This window comes from Eufriesea mexicana, unplaced genomic scaffold (assembly GCF_001483705.2).
Source record: "Eufriesea mexicana isolate 0111107269 unplaced genomic scaffold, ASM148370v2 scaffold2087, whole genome shotgun sequence".
Taxonomy (NCBI): Eukaryota; Metazoa; Arthropoda; class Insecta; order Hymenoptera; family Apidae; genus Eufriesea; species Eufriesea mexicana.
In genome coordinates, this window is record NW_016910162.1 from 1,303,158 (window position 1) to 1,322,784 (window position 19,627).

The following is a 19,627-nucleotide window of genomic DNA, read 5'->3' on the forward strand; positions in this document are numbered from 1 at the left end:
GTCAAGGTTTGATAACACACTTAACTATTTTCCTTCTTTTGGAAATAATTGTTAAGACTCCTATATTGCACATGGAGCCAATTATATAGAAAGTAATTTCAATGTTCGAGTTATTTAATCAATAAAAATAAATTTCCACATAAATTTAAGACAAATGTCGAATAAATAATTCGTATATTTAGTCCACTATCTTAGAGTCCTGACAATATCCTAATAATATTTTTCTGAGTCGATTGTACTGTTTTTATCTATCTACCAGAGATCAAATTCTGTGCTTATGTTCTTGTCTGTACCCAGTACAAATATGTATCACGTGAAATATGAAATGTGCATTCCATTTGCCTCTAAAAGACCAGTTCTCTTATCCCAGAACCAACGAGTTCTTTATTTATCCTCTCGCCTGTAATAAATATAAATATCTATAGTGTGTAATAATATGAGTTTTACATTCCAATTGTCTTCTAAGAGCCCAGCTATTCTTGCCTGTATAACAAGATCCAAGTGCTGTACTTATGTCCTTGTCTGTACCAAGTATATTGAATTTCACATTCTTTCAAAAGTTCAACTGGCCTTACCTGTATAACGAGATACAAGTCCTATATTTGTATTCTTTATGCAGTCTGCTAAGTTTTATATTCTAACTGCTCTTTAAAAGTTCCAGTGTCCTTACAGAACTACAAAACTATCCATGTGTAAGCTCCAATCAGTTAAAGAAGTGTACCTTTGTTACAATGATCAGAGTACCTACTGATACTGCAATCAAAGAAGTTCTGAAAGTTAGAGGATGATTCCTGGTTATCCTTGTTCACATTGTGATTCTAGTCTATCTTCAGGTCAGGTCAGGTGGACCATGTCTTCGTCTAGAATACCAGTAATTACATTGTAGTACTATTATTGTTAAAAATAAAATTGGAATAACCTCTGTTATTGTTGAATAGACTAGAAGAGACTGACCATTTAAATTTAGGCTAGTATAGTCTTTATACCACAGGATTTTAATCCTTCCCTCTGTGACTTGTCATATGAGACATTATAACCTAGCAAAGAATTCACACTGTCTCTCTTAAGCAAAAAACATACTAGTTGCTCAGAAATTTTAATCAAAATCATAACCACTTCAGATTGATGGATCGATGGACACGTATGATCAAATTAATAAATGTTTTTCCCTGTATCTCTTTGAAACGTGGTTTAGTCATACCAGTAACAAAACGAGTGTGTTTTGGGTTATCTTCATACTTCAAGGTTGATTTTTATCAGAAAATTAACCAATAATTAAATTCCAGTAGACAGGGAATGATGTAATGGAGAATCATCGATTTTTTTCAGTACCTACAAGTTTTCAGGTTCATATAATAGGATTTCGCGTTTGGATAAATGGATTCATTTACTTGGAGTTTAATTAACTAGATATTATTTAATCCTTTCACGAGTAAGCGTTTCGGTAGTCCTAACACGATTTTCCGCTTAACTCACTAGCGCCACCACGGCACATATCTCCAGTCGATTACCGTAAGTTTCGTATATATCCTTGATTTATTTTCTAATTTTACTGATATAACGTTGCAATCTTCTTCTTACTACGTGTTGTATTCTTTGCATAATATTACTTTCAAAAATTTGTCACAAAATATATAAATATTCAGATCCCAAAAACTAGTTTGCATTACAAGTTTCACGTACATCATTATCCTAAATGTGTTAGTTTATTAGAAGCACACTGCTATTATCTTAGCTCTCTAAAATGATTCTGTGTAACTTGAAAGTCACAAATCCACCTATTTTCGTGTTCTAAAAATAATTTGTTTTTCTGTTTTCGTATTATTTATACCACTTCTTCTTCTTATAACTGTGTCAGTCTCTGTGACGTAGTAATCCATTTTATCTTCAGTTTTCTTTATTAAAATTCAATTGTAGTTAGCAGTAATCTTTTTAAAGGGAGATACAAAATTTGGGTTAATAATTTGCATAAAATAATTTTTTTTACAAAGTACAGGCACGTGTGAAACATTTTTAGAGTGGCCAGAGTAAACCAAGCCTAGAGGTTTCGTCAGCGTGTGTTTCCGTTGCAGGAAATCTGAACTGTTTCATTTTTATACGAATTAGAATGGTGATAGGATTCGAAGGACTGAAGTATTTTACGAGATATTTAGTGTTTAAGTTTTACAATACCATTTCTTGGACATTGGATAGTAGGAGGTTTAGAAAGATGTTATTTTTAAAGTCGCATAATCGAAATGAAATTATTCTGTAATTTATCTATCATACTGTACGATGAACATTACAATTTAGAATTGGGATATTCAATTCTATTTAGTGTCTTATATTTTAGAGAATAAAGACTATATTGGCGGGTTTTATTAGAAACCTAAATTTAAGTATACGAGCCTAAATTTAATTTAATGATGCCAATTGAGGGTTGATGGAAATATAATTGCACTGGTTGTTACATGCCTAGTAACACACGTATTCATTTTCAGCTTTAATCACTTTTTGACTCGTGTCTAAAAATTGTATTTTAATTATATTTTAATTTCCCTATTGATCTAAATAAATAAACTATTTATGCATTACTCTAAGTAGTTTATTTTTAAATATACTTCTGTCTTAGTACTAATATGATTAAAATATGTAATATCGAACTTGGTAAAATTACGTTTATACCTTCTATTTGCAATCTTCATTATTTACTTATTTTATCTATTTTTGCGTTATATTTATTTAAAATCTTTTTGGATATTTAATTAAATAAATTAGTTGTGATGGAACATTGTACTATATTTTATACCCACATTTTTCCAAAAATGAAGCAAAAATATAGGATAATTTACGTAAAACGTAAATACATTTTGATGTATTTCAGAGTCCCAATAGGGAATGGGGGATGTATAGTGATTTGATTTCCTAGGTCTTTAATCGTGAAATTTAAAATTTGTTTTCCCTTTCACTGCACTTCTCTCTTTCAACTCCTCGAGTATGAAGTAACGTTGAACGCAATAATCACTAGACTGTAGGAATTATAGGTTATGTAGGACAGAGTAAGCAGATAACGGCACAGATGCAGTTATCTGTGAGAGAAAAAACGGGTTCACGTGAATCGAAACGAGTGATAACACTTTTACGTGATGTAACTTTCAGCAGAATCATAATACACCTTTCTTATTTACGTAATATCACCTAGTATCTTGTAACCAACGTTCGTGTAATCCAGGATAGAGATAACGCTTTACCCAATTAGATTGTGATTAAAATTTATGGCGATACTTTTGATCATTTATCACGCGAGAACTGCGAAAAAAAGGAAAAAAGAATGATAAAAGCAATTTATATGAATATCGTTACATCACTACAGAAAATCTCATAGTAACTGGATCCCTCTGTATCCATATAGGTCCCTCTAGGTCCCTCTAAGTCCCTCTACCTCCTTCTAAGTCCTCCTAGGTCTCTCTATGTTCCTGTAGGTCCCTCTAGGTGCCTTTAGGTCTCTCTAGGTCTCTTTAGATCTCTTTAGGTCCCTATAGGCCCCTCTAAGTCCTTTTAGGTTACTCTAGGTCCCTCTAGATCCCTTTAGGTCCCTTTAGGTGCCTCTAGGTGCCTCTAGGTCCCTCTAGGTCCATATAGGTTCCTCTAGAGCCCTCTAAGTCCCTCTGTGTCCTTCTAGGTCCTCCTAGGTCTCTCTATGTTTCTTTAGATCCCTCTAGATCCCTTTAGGTCCCTTTAGGTGCCTCTAGGTCCCTCTAGGTCCATATAGGTTCCTCTAGAGCCCTCTAAGTCCCTCTGCGTCTTTCTAGGTCCTTCTAGGTCTCTCTATGTTTCTCTAGATCCCTCTAGATCCCTCTAGATTCCTTTAGGTTCCTCTAGGTCTCTTTAGATCTCTTTAGGTCCCTCTAGGTCACTCTAAGTCTCTTTAGATCTCTTTAGGTTCCTTTAGGTCCCTATATGTCCCTTTAGGTTACTCTAGGTCCCTCTAGGTCTCTTTAGGTCCCTTTAGGTGCTTCTAGGTCCCTCTACTAGGTTCCTTTAGGTCCCTGTAAGTCTCGCTGGGTCCCTCTAGGTCTAATCCTTGGGACTTCATCATTGGGACTTAATCATTAAGATGAATTTGTATCTATATATTAAGTGAGTAATTGATAATACAGATTACAGTTTATAATACACTAAAATTTGGAAAAAGAAGAATAAGTTGAACTAGTAATTCTCAGTTTATCTTCCTATATCATCCAACTGATACGTGATCAGCATAAATTTGGTAGAATTTGATTCACTTTGAGTATCACTTGAGAATGTTTACCATATATACTACCACAGATTGGGAACCGCTGATTAAGTTAAATAATTTTGAAAATAGAGTGCACAGAGTGTCTTGTAATACGTGAAGCCAGCTTTTTTCAAATTGTTATTCATTTAACATTCCTTATATGAATCCAATAATATGTTAATAATTGCTATAATACAAATTTGGAAAAAGGAATAGCCTAATATAATTTTCAAAAATAGATGTGCAGGGTGTATCATGATCATGATTCCTGCCTGACAATGAATCAAGTGATACACTGACCTAAACATAATTCACAAAATAAGATATATTATAATTCTTCTTTTGAAAAATTGATGAATCCAATAATTTGGCAATAATTGCTATAATACAAATTAGGAAAAAGGAATAGCCTAACATAATATTCAAAAATAAATGTGCAGAGTGTATCATGATATCTACAATCCAATTGAAGGATCATGAACTCCTGCCCAACAAAGAATCAATCAATACAGTGATCTGAATATAATTCATAACATAAGATATATTGTATTATAACTCTTCTTTTGAAAAACTGACGAATCCAATAATATAGTAGCTATCGACTATAATGTGCTGAAATTTGAAAAAATCAGAGTTGAACACGATTATACAGATGCCGTAGGATGTATAGTGTAATAATATATGAGACTCGCTTGAAACAATGGAAAAGTTTCATATAAACATCTAATTTGTCCTTGTTTATGACATGTAACTAATTTTGTATTCTGTCATCTGTTATCTGATTGCCTATACAGATGATGCCTCAGACCTTGCTTCTCAAGGCGAGCCTGTAGACGTTTTGTCATTGATTTGGTTAGTATCAGTACTTCCACTGATCTTCTAGTATTAAGCTACCGAAGGTCTTGGTCCTTTCTGCAACATTTCTATCAGTATAACAAAATCTGGTGTATCTCTTGAACAAGTACGAAGGACTTCTTCATTGCTTATGAGAGCTGAATCAATTTCTGAAGTGGCTGCTATGTATCATAAGACACTCTTTATAATCCCATTAGTCAGATCCCAAAGGATTTGCCAATAGGTCCCAATGAAGAGAGAAGAAGACTATGACATGTCTTCTCATCTCTTCTATGACATGTCTTCTATGACAAAAGTATTGTAAGATGGTACTATTCAGTTGGTCCCAAAGAGGATGAATTTTGGGGATAGGAAGCTGAAGATGAGTCTTTTATTTAGATTTATAGGATTTCATGGAATGAATTTCTGACTGATCGGTGTACGATCTTTTTTCGAGATTGAAAGGCTGAGAATGAGTAGCACGGGCAGGAAAATACTAGCAGCCGAAAATTGAAGTTAAAACTTGTGTCGTGAGTTGATCGTAACTATTCATTAGACACAGTGATTGGCGGGTACACAAGAATTCCAATTACCAATCAGCGTGTCTAATGAATACCGCCAACCCCCTTCCAGTCTGTCTTGAGCTGGCTGTCTACGTTGGGTGAGAGAAATTTAACGACGCATGCTGGGTTCAAAATTTTCACAAATTTTTCATTTTTTTGTTTGTTTATAATATATATATTTTTAACGCTGAGTATATGCTTTGCAAATTTTTGGTTTAGGTGGGAGATTTTTAGGAGGGAAATGCAAATATTTTTAATGATGTAATTCTAGACTATATTATTGCTATCTTGTGCTGCAGTATACTATACAATTCCAAGTTATTCTATATTATTTTAGTTTGTGCTACACTGTTCTATAATGTAGTTCTACATTCCAAAGTAGTACAGAATTTCATAGTATTTTATTCTGGACTATACTATACTTTTCTACAGTCTTTTGTATAATGCTTTATACTATGCTATGCTAGTAATTACTTTTTAAGATCTAGTATACTGTACAATCCCATAGTATTCCATATTATTTTATTTTCTGCCATAATATTCTATACTATAATATTCAATACCTTTCTGCATTACAAAGTAGTGCAGCATTTTATAGTATTTTATTCTGGACTATATTATACTTTTCTACAGTCTGTTGTATAATTCTTTATACTATGCTATACTAGTAATTACTTTTTAAGATCTAGTATACTGTACAATCCCATACTATTCTATGTTATTTTATTTTCTGCTACAGTATTCTATGTAACAGTGTTTTATACTATAATATTCAATACTTTTCTGCATTATAAAGTAGTAGAGAATTTCATAGTATTTTATTCTGGACTATACTATACTTTTCTACAGTTTTTTGTAATGTATTCTCTATACTATGCTATATTATTTTACACTCTCCTCTATACCATATATACTATATACTAGTCCAGTACTATGTATTAGTCTATATACTAGTAATTAATTTCCAAGATTTAGTAATTTCCTAAGTTTGATAAAAGGATTTACAAAATCACCTACATGACAGTCTAATTAAACTGTACAAATTTCTTTTTCTATCTGCCACAAAATTTTTAATCACACCAATATACCAATCCCTTGATATTAAATATTCAAAGCCAAAATCCCATACTTTTGCAAAAATATAGAATCTCGCCTAAAAAAGAAGAAATAATTTCAAAATGTCTTAAAAAGGAAAAGAAATTGTTCAGAGACATTCATATAATCCCACTTGCATAGTCCACTCTATACATACTATTATATCTATTGAATTTCTCGTGTCTTCAAAATAAAGCACAAAATGCAAAAAAAAAAGAAAAATGAAAATAGTCAAAATGTATTCTTTCTTTCGGTCATCATCGGAATTCAAAATGACCCAACCACGGCTCAAAAGAGGTTAGGTATCGCGCAACTATGTGCTTGCAACATTGAAAGTGTATACACTACTGCGAATCCTGCTTAATTAAAATAGCAGCGCGTACGGTGGCGATGCAACTTGCGGCTGGAAAAGGATAACAAGAACGTGCTTGAATAATTTTGAACGGGTCTCGTGCAACAGTACCTCTCCTCAAATGAAATCGTAATTGGATACTCGCATCGTTGCAATTACTTCGACTCTTTCTGAATCCGTTGCCCTAGAATGTGTACCCTAAATACGGCCCTCATCGTTCTCGACTTTCCAGGAAACGGTACGTCGTACCTATGCACCTCGAGCTTGGCTGATCCACATAGGATGCACGTGAAATCAACGAAAGACATCTGAACAAATCCCTAAATTCAGGCACCACGTCGAATTTCTAATTGCAATTTGGGTATCTAACAATTTAATCACTCGTGATAATATTAATACCAAATATCTTTGCATTCGATGATTTTTTAATTATTGTTGATTAATTAAATATCAAATCGATGATGGTTAATTAACGTCGATTTTTGGAATTTGATTGAATGGGGAATTATTTTGAAGTGATTGAATCGTAGGGTCGCACTTCGAGTGCAAAGGGTTAAATAAAATAGCAAGGTTAGGTTAGGTTAGGTTAAGTTAGATTTACATTTTTATATAAAGATACACGCGGCGTGTGCAACAATGGAAAATATGACTGCTTCCAGCACGTAGCGGTTGAGCATAGACTGTGTACTCACTAGACGCGCAACTGCTCTCGCCGTGCGCGCCAAATTCAAATCGTCCGTTAGCTTCGTTAGATTATTTAAATGGAACGTGCTTATTGAAGGGTGAAAATAATCGTGGATTGATGAGCAGATGATAAAATTGATAATAATTAATAATTAGCTGTCTGTGATATAATAATCAACCACGTAACTTGGAAATAAAACGTACATATTTTGTAATACGTTCTAATGTATTAGGTTATGATATTATTTTAGTAATATTAAATTTTTAATTTATAGTGATTACGAGTATTTGTTCTCGACTTCCGGATGATAATCATGATCACAGTCAGTTGAAACTTTTCTTTCACAAACAAAATTTCGCTTGTAGATGGTAATATGTGCACTACTGGGGTAGTACTATGCGTTGCTCACAAGATGGCTCTCGAGGCGGCCAGAGAAAGAGAAGTAACCCGATCTTAACTCTTAATCCCCTCTCTCGAGTCAGCACAGACACGCTGACCTTAACATCCGTTGACATATCTGCCAATAAGGAAAATATGTGCCCTGTTTGCTATGATTGTACCAACGTAGACGATTTTAGAGATATAAGGGTCATTGGTTGTATAGTGGTTACATCGATAAGTATTGAGGTATGACACGTGAAAGAAATGCAGCTTGGATTGGGTATATTTTAGTACCCTAACCTTTATTAATATAATTATAGGACACAGGGCACATATTTTTCTTGCCGATGAAAGTATCAGTACGTGTTGAGATTAGTGTGTCTGAGGTCTTTGAGAAGTTTGGCAGGAGTTAAACAGCGCCATCTTGCGAGTCTTTTGAGCAACGTAGAGTAAGTATTGAATTGTACGTTTACTTTTTGTCTGCGTAAATTGTGAGAATTTTTTGAATATCGCAGGTTTAATTTTTAATTGATGTGTTTTGTGCGATTAAGATGAGAATTGAATCGATTCTAACCGTATGTAATAGAAGACAGTAGGCTCATAACGAACGACGATAGTGGGGTCAAGAACCCTATGCGCATTTTTCGATTGCGACACTTTTAGACAGAGTTATAAAAGCATCACTGTGCCAATAATGACTTCATATCATAGTGTAACAGTAATAGGTTTTACTCATCTATAATACAATTATTTGAATTTATTATACTATATTTAACGAGTGTCCCAAAATTTATGCTAGAAGTAATTTTGATAGAAAACAGGTTTTTACTTAAAAATTGAAAATTTTTTATTGAAAAGTATATGTCAATATACTTAATACCTTAATATCTTAGTATCTTAATGTCTTAGTATCTTTGTATCTTAGTATCATAATATCTTAATATCTTAGCATCTTAGTATCTTAGTACTTTAGTATCTTTTTTTTCGTTGGCAACACTTTACCGCACCAATGGCGCGAAATTCAAATATTGCATGAATTTTGAGACACCCTATACATATATACATTGTTCATATGTATTCGGACATTTTAATTGATTTGCAGTAGCAACAAATTTTATAATAAACCATATATATATATATATATATATAGATGTGGATATCGTCATATAGACTGGAGCATAACTATAGCACGGTATAATAACGATGGTGCTATAGTAACGCAACAAATGAAAATCGGAAATCCGACTTTGATGTAGAAGAAACTTCAGACATATTTACACGAAACTTATTATGTACCATACCCTTTTACCTCATATGTTTCATAATTTTTCATTCGCACTCATAAGTCTGAAACACTTAAAGTGTGGGTGGTGTTATAGTTGTGCTCCTCAATGTAGTCTATGGATGACAATTTGGGTATGTTAGGTTTTACGATTTCTCATTGTGTTATTATGTCCATGAAATAGAAATTGATGATTGGTTGGCTCAATTCTGTAGTAACCTCCTAGGAAGCGAGTATCTAGTAATAAAGGTTGATGAGAAATTATGTCGAATGCTGGGAAAGGTTTGAATCTCTATATTTTAAGCAAATTAACTATAATTGTAGTGTGATATTCTCTATTTCAGAGGAAATTAAGACAAGAGTCATATAGTTAACCTCTTTCTTAGATTACTCCTATGCATGATACCAAGAACAAGCGAAGAGGTTAGAATCTAAAGGGTGTCCCAAAATTGACGCAAGATTTGAATTTTGCGCCATTTGTTTGGTAAAGTGTTGCCAACGTAAAAAAGACCGCATGACAGCTGACAGTTCAGGGTTATTAAGAATAGAGTACTACAGGAAAGAACAACGCGTCTTCATTGTCGAGCAATATTTACAATTTTTAATTAAAAACCTGTTTTCTATAAAATTACTTTTTGTTTGAATTTTTGAACACCCTATATCTGTTGCTAATTATGAAAGTGGTCCAAACTAAAATTCGAAATCCAGAAAAGAACGAATTTATTTATTACAAACCATCCTCGCATAGTACCAGATAATTGAACTCCCAAATTGAGGTTATGTTCATGTTATAATTAATATTTTAATTTCACAAAACGAAATGTATATTAGAATATCATTTTATCGATTTAAGTGTATTCATTGGTCTTCCTTATTAATTTAATCGATAAAATACGAACTGCAGGTTACTCATTATTTTAGGTTAGGTTATATTTTAGGTTAGCTTATACTTCTCGACATCGATAATTAAATCCGTAGCCATCGCGTCTAAAGCTTACTTGGCATTGTCTGGCAGCTTCAAAAATAGATAGGATTTAAACTGTCCAAGCAAGTGGAAGCGTTTAATCGAATGGAAAAATTAAATTAAGGTTAAAGTCTTCGAGATTATTTCACGTAGTGGGTAACGATATGTCCGATTCCTATTCGTGACGCCATCTGTCGGGAAAGCTGACACTTCTTCCGGACGGCGTTGACGAAAGGTGCTCTATAGTTTATTGTTTCGTGGCGGAAAGCAAAATATTTGCTCTTGGTCAACAGCGTTGCCTACACTAACCGAAAGCAAACCGGAAATTTGCGACAGTCCAAGCGCAGTTTCGATTTCCCTTGCTTTCCGTTCGCTGGTATAAATTCGACAAATATTCCTTTCTCCACGATACAATTTTCGCGCGTTTGCCTTCGAATTGTTCGAATTGAAGTAATCCAATCGACCTTAATTTTGACAATTTCTTAGGAAAACCTGCCTGTGCGTATATATTCGAGTTAAATTAAGTCCTCGATGTAACTATACATCATCATTGAGTATTATTAATTATTTTTATTATATCCTCGAAATGACAATTTAAAATTATATATAGGGTGTCTTATATAATTGTATCAGATTATATTTTTAAAATGGTAGAAGATATAAAAAAAAATTTCTTTAAAGAAAATTAAATGGTTTATATATTTTGTATATACTCTGTTTTCACCAGAAATAGAGATATTTGAAAAATTCCAAGGTCACACCCCCTTTTTTTAATACATTTTTCAATTTTATATATGTAAAAAAGTATTCAAACGAAGGGTATTTCGTATTTCGTTTTTTTAAGTTAATTAATTTAAAAAATATTTTGATTAAAGTTTCTTTGCATATTTGGATTTGTTAAGTATACTTTGGACGTTTCTTGCATACTATTTTTACACACAGCAAGGATAATTTTTAAATATCAAAGACAAAGTTGTACACAATTTTTTTCAACAATTTTTTGCACGAAGTAGATGGTTTTCAAATCTTTTGAATTTCAAATTTTTTTATTAGAACCAACGCGTATTTATGTTTTTGTCGTACGTAACCTTCGAGGTAATCAAAAGTCAATTTATTCTGCACCACGTGATGATAAAATTCATGATTCCTCATCTATCTTGAAAAAAGTCATCGGCTCTAACGAGGCTTCGCGTTTCCATGTATTTCTACGTTAATTACCAAGTCACCTAAAATAATTATCGATATAGAAAACTATAAAAGTCTCGTGTCTCTTGCAATTTTTAGATAACACAGGCGTAAGTAGATATTAGATATTTTTGCGGTATGAAATTTATTAGACGTTAATATCCGTAGAAGGTTGCTTTGCGTCATCAAAAATTCGTATAATGTTTACAAAACTGGGTCTTGGTACTCTTTGGAATATCGGTGTTATTACAAAATGATACAACGGTGATTACCTTGAGCAATGCAAATAACCGTCGTTTTTCGTTCAAAACGCCTTGCTATCGCGTCACCTAGTCACGTGTAACTATGAACATAAATTTGCAAACGCTGTTACACACTACACTCCATCATTAACGCTAGTATGGACTACTTCGTACCTTAAATGACAGGCAATCTAGTAAACGATAAAAACTATCCTTGATAGCGATAAGAAGATCGAGGAATTAATTATAAAAATTGTATAAATAAATAAATAAATATTTTGCATTTTTATTTTTATTTTTTTTATAAATATTGATTGAAAGTACTTTGTAAATTTGTTTCATTTTCAATGTACGAAATTATGGGAATATGATTTTTAATGTTTATAAATTTTAGTGCACGGTGGAAGGTACCTTAGTACAGTTTCGAATTTAAGTGTGAAATGCGAGGTGGTGCTCAAACCATTTGTCTGTATACAAATTTTCTATTTACGTACTTGCTCACTAACTACTCTCAGATAGTATAATTAGAATAGTTCACGAAAATGGACCCCATACGCGGTTGTCTCTCCTACGTCATCATTATAGGAGGTAAAAAGAAGTTAAGAAATCAACTGATATAATGGTCTCTTCACTTTTAGTAAGAGGAACTCTCCTGTTAGACAGTACAGAAGCTAAAAAATAAATATGAAAAGCATGATAAATTATTTTGGTTGAAATACCAGATCTATCTTGATTTTGCTAATTTTTATTCTAAAGATAAAAAAATTAGGAACATTTTGGATTGTTATTTACTTTTAAATTGACAACTATGTTATAATCATGAAAAAAGGTAATATATTTTAAAATTTATTTCGTTATAGTATACAATAATACTAATGACATATTAGGTACTATAGTATTAATTTAAAAAAATTAAGAAACAGTACCATTCTTTAGAATTTATTTCATTACAGTGTACAATAATATTAATTACATTATACAAGCACAGTGCAAGTATACTTAAAGTTACATTGACAATAAATATTTAATCCTAATTTTTCATTGTTGTACATTTTTAACTTTCACATTAAAGTATTCTTAATAAATTAAGAACTGTTCAAGTAGCCTATGATTCCACGTCGTAAGACATCTCTAGAAATCGTTGACTAAAAATTCAGATCATGTGGAACCGTTTTTGTTTTCTAGATGATATGATATCGAAGGATAGTCAACGGAATGCAATCCGACCTTAAGTTAAGTTTCATAGTTCTTTTCTTATTTCGTCAATTTATTAAATCATATAAATCAAATTTATTTTTATCACGACCTGAAAATAAAAAAGAAAGATAACAATGTAATTGAACAATTGAATATTCATTCAGGCCTCTGTGAATTACAATAATTATCATAACCTTATTTTATTTTCTGCGTACGTGCACTCTAACCTCAAATTCCAGCTTTAGACGATTCCTTTCAACGGAATGAGTTTTCAATCTGTACAATTCAGTTTCCTGCAAAGAACAAAGGAAATGAAGTATCTGATTAATGAGACGAAATACTTTCCTTAAAGAGAAGTGACCGGTACAGTCGTGTTGTGTAATCCGAGCCGTCTCTTCGTAGATTTCGAGAATCGATGCATCATAGTACTGTGTCCCTTCTCTCTCGTTACGGAGTGAAACGTTATCGAATTTCTCGCTGCAAGGAAAAACAAAAAAAGAATAAAGGTGAAATTATAATGGGACGACGGAGGCGAATGTCGAATAGAGCATTAGCATTAAGAAAATGGTTGATTCGGGTTAAACGGGAAAGGCTGGTCGTGCTTGCAAGCTTACCAACAGTTTACGCACGCACACGAGTATCGGGTGAGTTTAATATAGACACGCGCGACGTGCCGCGTTCTCTTCTTGCATACCGAAAGTGGACCTCGGCGACGAACCACCACGACCGTTGCTCGCTTCGTTCGTGCTACGCGACGCGTTTATTTTTCTCGTGTCGATTCCGTCAGGCCAGACGGTACGACGGCGTGGAATTAAGGGGAGATACGTACATACCTTTGTCACCGTAGAAACAGGAAGACCTTTTCGTAGATTTATTGTATTAAGCTACTCCCAATACTTGTACATGAGTTGATTTAGTTCCCTTGTTTACGTCGGAAAGGACACGCGGTAGGCCATCTTGAAAAATGTCGATGTCATATATATGAATATATAGGGCCGCGAATTAACGCGCGCGCATGCGCGTGGCAGTACAACAAATATGGCAGTGCTGCGTGGTTCGAATTCTCGCAATTCTTCGATTTGAAAATAGATAGAATAGTTGGGAGCATGGGTGGAATTAAAATAATTGATTTAATACTTTTATTGGACTGCAAAAGTGCCGACATTGATTGAAAATAGAAGGTATTGCCGATAAAGTGATATTAAACCAATGAGAACATTAAGGAAATTTTTGAAACTTGGTGAATTATTTCATTTCAGCTAATACGCAATTTAAATACCATTTACATTGATATGGTCGCTAATAACACTCACGGAATGCAACTCGAAAAATTATATCTTGCAACTGGAATATTAAGTTCTATTACAGTTTGTTAATACTGAATATGACTTGTCAAAGATTAATCTTTGAGAAATTAATTGATTTGGTTATTTTTACACTCTGTGACACTATGATTGGGGAATTATGTACATAAGTATAATTTTCGAAATTTATTTTACTTATTACTGATTTAGAGACGTATGTTGATTAAATACTTTTTATATTTCTCAGTGAGTATTATATATATAATGTTTCAGATTCGTTTTTTGCAACACCCTGTATGTTAGAGTAGAAAGGCTGATTAATTAGATACAAATATAGAAGAAAAGTACTTAATATAGGTAACATTTAAAGTTATTAAATTATATTATATCACTATTATACCTGTGACTGTTATTAGGTTAGAAACTTTGGTGGGATTTGACGCAGAGGAATACGCTTCCAATTTGTTACTTTGAATCCTGTTTTCGATAACGTATCACGTATCATTTCCGACTCCATTGCTACTATGTATGTAGTTTCGTATCTTAACAAACCTTGAAAGTAAGTGATTTCAGTAGCAGCTTTCGAAACGTATAAACGTGTATACTACTGGTAATTATTTTTTATTTGCTTATGTCATTTGCTTTTAATCTTCATAACGTATTAACAGTAATTTAAACATTTTAAATAAAATGAAAAATTAATTTATATGGCAATTAGTTGTAGGAATATGAGGAAAACGAAAGGAACGAAGGAAGGGAAAATAAATGTATGTATAATTGATGTCCCATAGAAAATCAATATTTTTATGAAATCAATAGTAAATAAGAAAATTTAATGAAATCATTTGGTTAATAAACGACGCAAGTGCATTTTTATTGCGTGTGAAATGAGAATCAAAATCGATTTGAATGCGAAGAACGATTGATGCGTATGTAGAACAAATAAATATTTACGATATTTATATTACAGATTAAATTAAAATTTTTTTATTTAATAAAATATAAAATACAACAAATTAATAAAATATAACATTTGGATAGGTCCGAAAAATCACACTAAACAGAAGTTATTTTTTGGTCAAATTATTGTTCAAATCTTCATTTTTTAACGTTCTTGTAAATCCTCAAATTTAGTAATATTAAAAAATACGATGAAAAATCATTTTTATATTCTTAATTATTGATCAGTACATCTTAAATTGTATTTTTGACTATAACGGTTTAGGCATTATTCCATTTTTTTAAATTACGTAATTTAAATTGCTATATATTGCAAATTTTATTGTACATTAAATATTATTAAATAAAATGAATGTCATAAAAATATTATGTAAATATTAAATATAAATACATCAAATATACATATTGTACAGGAAAAAATGTCAAAGAGTGCGCAAATATTGTAAAAATATTGAATTGCACGCAAGTTTTGCTTCAACGATTAAAGTGTTAGATTAGATAACATTAACTTTGTATTTAATGAACAGGTCAGTAAAATTGGCTGACCATCTAGTTGACTCTATCTTTAGCTCTCAACTCTGATTTTTCACACTTAAATTTTATCTCCCTATTTCCTTTATTCTGTATTGTCATTTCTAAAAAAACATTCAACCACCATTCATCCTAAACGTTGGGTGGCCATTCATTCTCGTTCATGTGCTAATCTCAAGCACTCGGACCAATCGCTCTTCTTTTACACCCCTAACACTCTACATCAAGCACTCTTCATTCGAACATCTATTCCTCTGATCAATACACTCTTGACGCTTAATTAAATGCTATCTGGTACATTACTGTATTGTTTATTGTCATGATCAACAAGCAAAGATAGCAGTACATTGTCAGACATAACAACATGGCATTATAAGAGCAACATTGTTTGCTTTTCACTTATAATTGAAAAATTGCACAAGCTAGATAAACAAGCAGGAAATTTCTTAGGAACAAGGTTGAGTAAAAGGATAGCATTTGTTACTGATAACAATGACAATTTTGTAGTCAAATTTTGACTTAAAGAATTGATTGGAGGTACTAATATACCCTAAAAAAGAACATGCCATTTTATGTAGGTTTTAGGCAGTAGTGCCATTCAATTACAATTTCTCTAGCATATTACTGCTCAGTTATACAGGGTGTCCCAGCAACGATAGTACAACTGAGAAGAGGGTGATTCAACATGCAGAAACGAATCGAGAAAAAGAATAAAATTTTAGGATTCGAAGCTTCGTTTTCTTATAACCTATATTTTTATAGTTCTATAGTGGAATTGAAGTACACAGATGCTTTCTACTTACTCTTGTAAAATTGGTTAAGACTCTTCCCACTGGAAGTCTTTCTGTATATCTGATTTCAAAGTTGCGAATGCTTCACGTACTTTTAGGTTAGGAACTCTTATGCCAGGTTGGGAACTTTTAGGTTAGGTTAGGAACTTTTAAGTCTCTTCGAATATTTTCATTCTTGGCATACATTGAGGAATCTACTACCCATTTTAAGAATATACGTTTAAAGGAATTATATTTTTACTATATATCTCCAATGTTAGATACTTGTGTATTATATATACATACGCATATATCAGAAATAAGAAAATCTAAAAACGATGAAGTTATCTAAAAAGATAAAGTACAATTTTTGTTATTTTGTTTATTATTAGCAATTAATCTTTTAATTTATCCAACTTCAAAATTTTTAGTATCTCATCACAAACATATAGGACTATTTTCATAGTCACTGATACATGTATATAGTTTCTCAACTTTTGTATACTATACGAATATGATTAAGTAAGAATCGAGTCTTTGGATCATTCAGCCAGTTCTTCCTTAACATTTGGGTGACTAAGTAGAGAAAGTCTTGACGTAAATATTTTGTAGTATTGCTTATCGACAGACTTTCTGCGTGGTTCCCAAGATAATAATGTTTAGCCATTCAAAAATATACTCAGGCAAATGTTCTCGAAGAAAAATATGCCAAGCATTATGGGACATGCAAAATAAATGGTACATAATTAAAAATGAAACGAATTTTCAGGTATACCAGGTACACTTAATCAGATACTAAAGAAATAAGATAGAAAAAGTAGTATATACGAGATATGAGTTTATTATTATATGTTGGTTCAGAGTACACGATTAATTAAATTGTTTTGGTGTACTTTCCAGTGGCACCAGTTTCCTGTGACTCGAAAGATTATTACCAAATTTACATATGATTTTGCCTGAATATCTTATCAACGTGTCTATATTTCATTCCATTGATTAAACAGCGGGGAAATAAATAAATAAATACAGTTCTCTTGAATAATTAAATAAATAAGAAAAACCTGTTTTAAGTACAAAATGACATTGCAAAATATTATTTACAACAGTTACATTGAATTAAATATAATTTAATTCTTGTAAAAATATGTCCTAAATTAAATACTAAATATGATTAACCCATTTTTTTATAGTAATCATAAAATGATCAGAAATAATTTTCCCATGAAAATGAAACGTACATTACATTTTCCAAAATTTTGTATTCATTGACAGAATTTAGAATAATAAATGGTGAAAAATTGTGTAAAAACTTCTGCACGCTGTCATATTTACTTGTTTTACAGTCTTATTGGCTGCAAAGGAGGATGTTTAAAGAAGGCCATTTTTGACATCGCTTGGAATTGAAAAATTCCTTCGGGATCTTTAAGAGCATCCTCCAAGGAACAAAAAGTTTCTATATGATTTTGCCGGGAAACGATGGGAAAGTTGTCAAAAATGAGTCGAAATATGTGAAAATGAGACTGATCAAATATAGGGTGTCCCAAGAACAGTACTACACGATTGTACATCAAAAAACAAATCGAAAATGAAGAATAACATTTTTTGATTAGAAGCTTCGTTTTCGAGAAAATCAACTTTGAATATCCACTGGTGGTCCATGCGCCATAGCCAAAGTTAAGAGCATGCGCACTCGGTGAATATTCAAAGTCGATTTTCTCGAAAACGAAGCTTCGAATGAAAAATTTTTATTCTTTATTTTCGATTCGTTTCTGCATGTAGAATCATGTACTACTATTATTAGGACACCTTATATTTTTTGACCGATTTTTTGAGTAATTTTGTATCCCAAAATTAATTTGATTTTCAGTATAGTTTAAGTATCTTAATTTGGTCGAAAAAGGTTAAGAGCAAGTTCGGAAAGCAATCGTCATGTATTGAATGTACAAATCACGGATCGGTCGAACTATCGCGTAAATCGCGAAGTGCAAGCTGATATTCGATAATGATACTGCTATGTCGCAAAACGCATGTCCATCGAGGTTAACTATCAGTGAGCAGTGTTATGTCGCACACGTTTGTTGTTCGGTAATTACATCCGTGCTTGCGCTTGTCCGCCAATGAAAGCTCGGGTATCGAAAATTTCTAGAAAAGAGGTTAGTCGAAGAAGAGAACGACGCATTGGATTTGCATACATTTCCATTCGTTGGTTTCTTATCTAAAAAAAAATGTAACGTAGTTTGAAAATATTGAACACTGTTTGGAAACAATCTAAGATATTTTCGAAAACGTTTGAAAACAGTGCAGTTAAAAATTACTAATCGGTACAGCATCGATATGTGTAATAGTAATTTCCATGTAAAACGAGATAAAATGTTGAATATTTCTGTTTTCATGTCGTTTGTATTGTCATTAGATACGGGAAATTTTATGCTTCTAATTATGTAATTTAATTTAATTTAGCGGTACATCGGGTTTAGATATCTCGACGCCAATTAATGTGTACATAACCTCAACTTTAATTTTTAAAATATCGTGCCATTTATCATGTTGTTTACGATATAACTTGGGAAACTGTTGTGACTACAATAACAATTGATAATACTTCTACGTATCATGATTTTTATTAGGATTTATTGTAGATTATTGCGAACAATTGTCGAAGTGGTGTGTAAGCAATATGGCGGATAAATTGATTTACGCGCAAACGCAAGAATCCATTATCATTCACAGATCCTATCCAAATTTTGTTACATTTTATTATATTATACTACATTGTAATAGTATAATATAACAGTATGCTACTTCTAAATCATAAAACAGTGATAAAAATTTTTCTTTTATTAAACAAATGTATAACCAAAATGCTAAAATATCAAAAAATGGCAGGACAGTCTAAAGGAAATCTTATAAATCACAAAACAGTGATAAAATATGAAATTTGACATGAAAATTTTTCTTTTATTAAGCGAATATATCTATATAAAAGCAAAAATATCAAAATTATCAGTTATATGTATCTAAATT

General features: G+C 32.1%; 1 protein-coding gene and 1 long non-coding RNA gene across 2 annotated transcripts in view; one reads left to right on the plus strand and one right to left on the minus strand.

Annotated features, from left to right (window-relative positions):
• The window catches only part of LOC108549555 (dual 3',5'-cyclic-AMP and -GMP phosphodiesterase 11), a 109,998-nt gene that overhangs the window by 42,332 nt on the left and 48,039 nt on the right, over nt 1-19,627 (plus strand). The window lies entirely within an intron of this gene.
• Nucleotides 13,213-13,981, minus strand: LOC108549557 (uncharacterized). Its single transcript, XR_001890342.1, has 3 exons — nt 13,872-13,981; nt 13,406-13,515; nt 13,213-13,331 (listed from the first exon to the last, which is right to left on the minus strand). It is a non-coding gene; the product is annotated as an uncharacterized LOC108549557 (long non-coding RNA).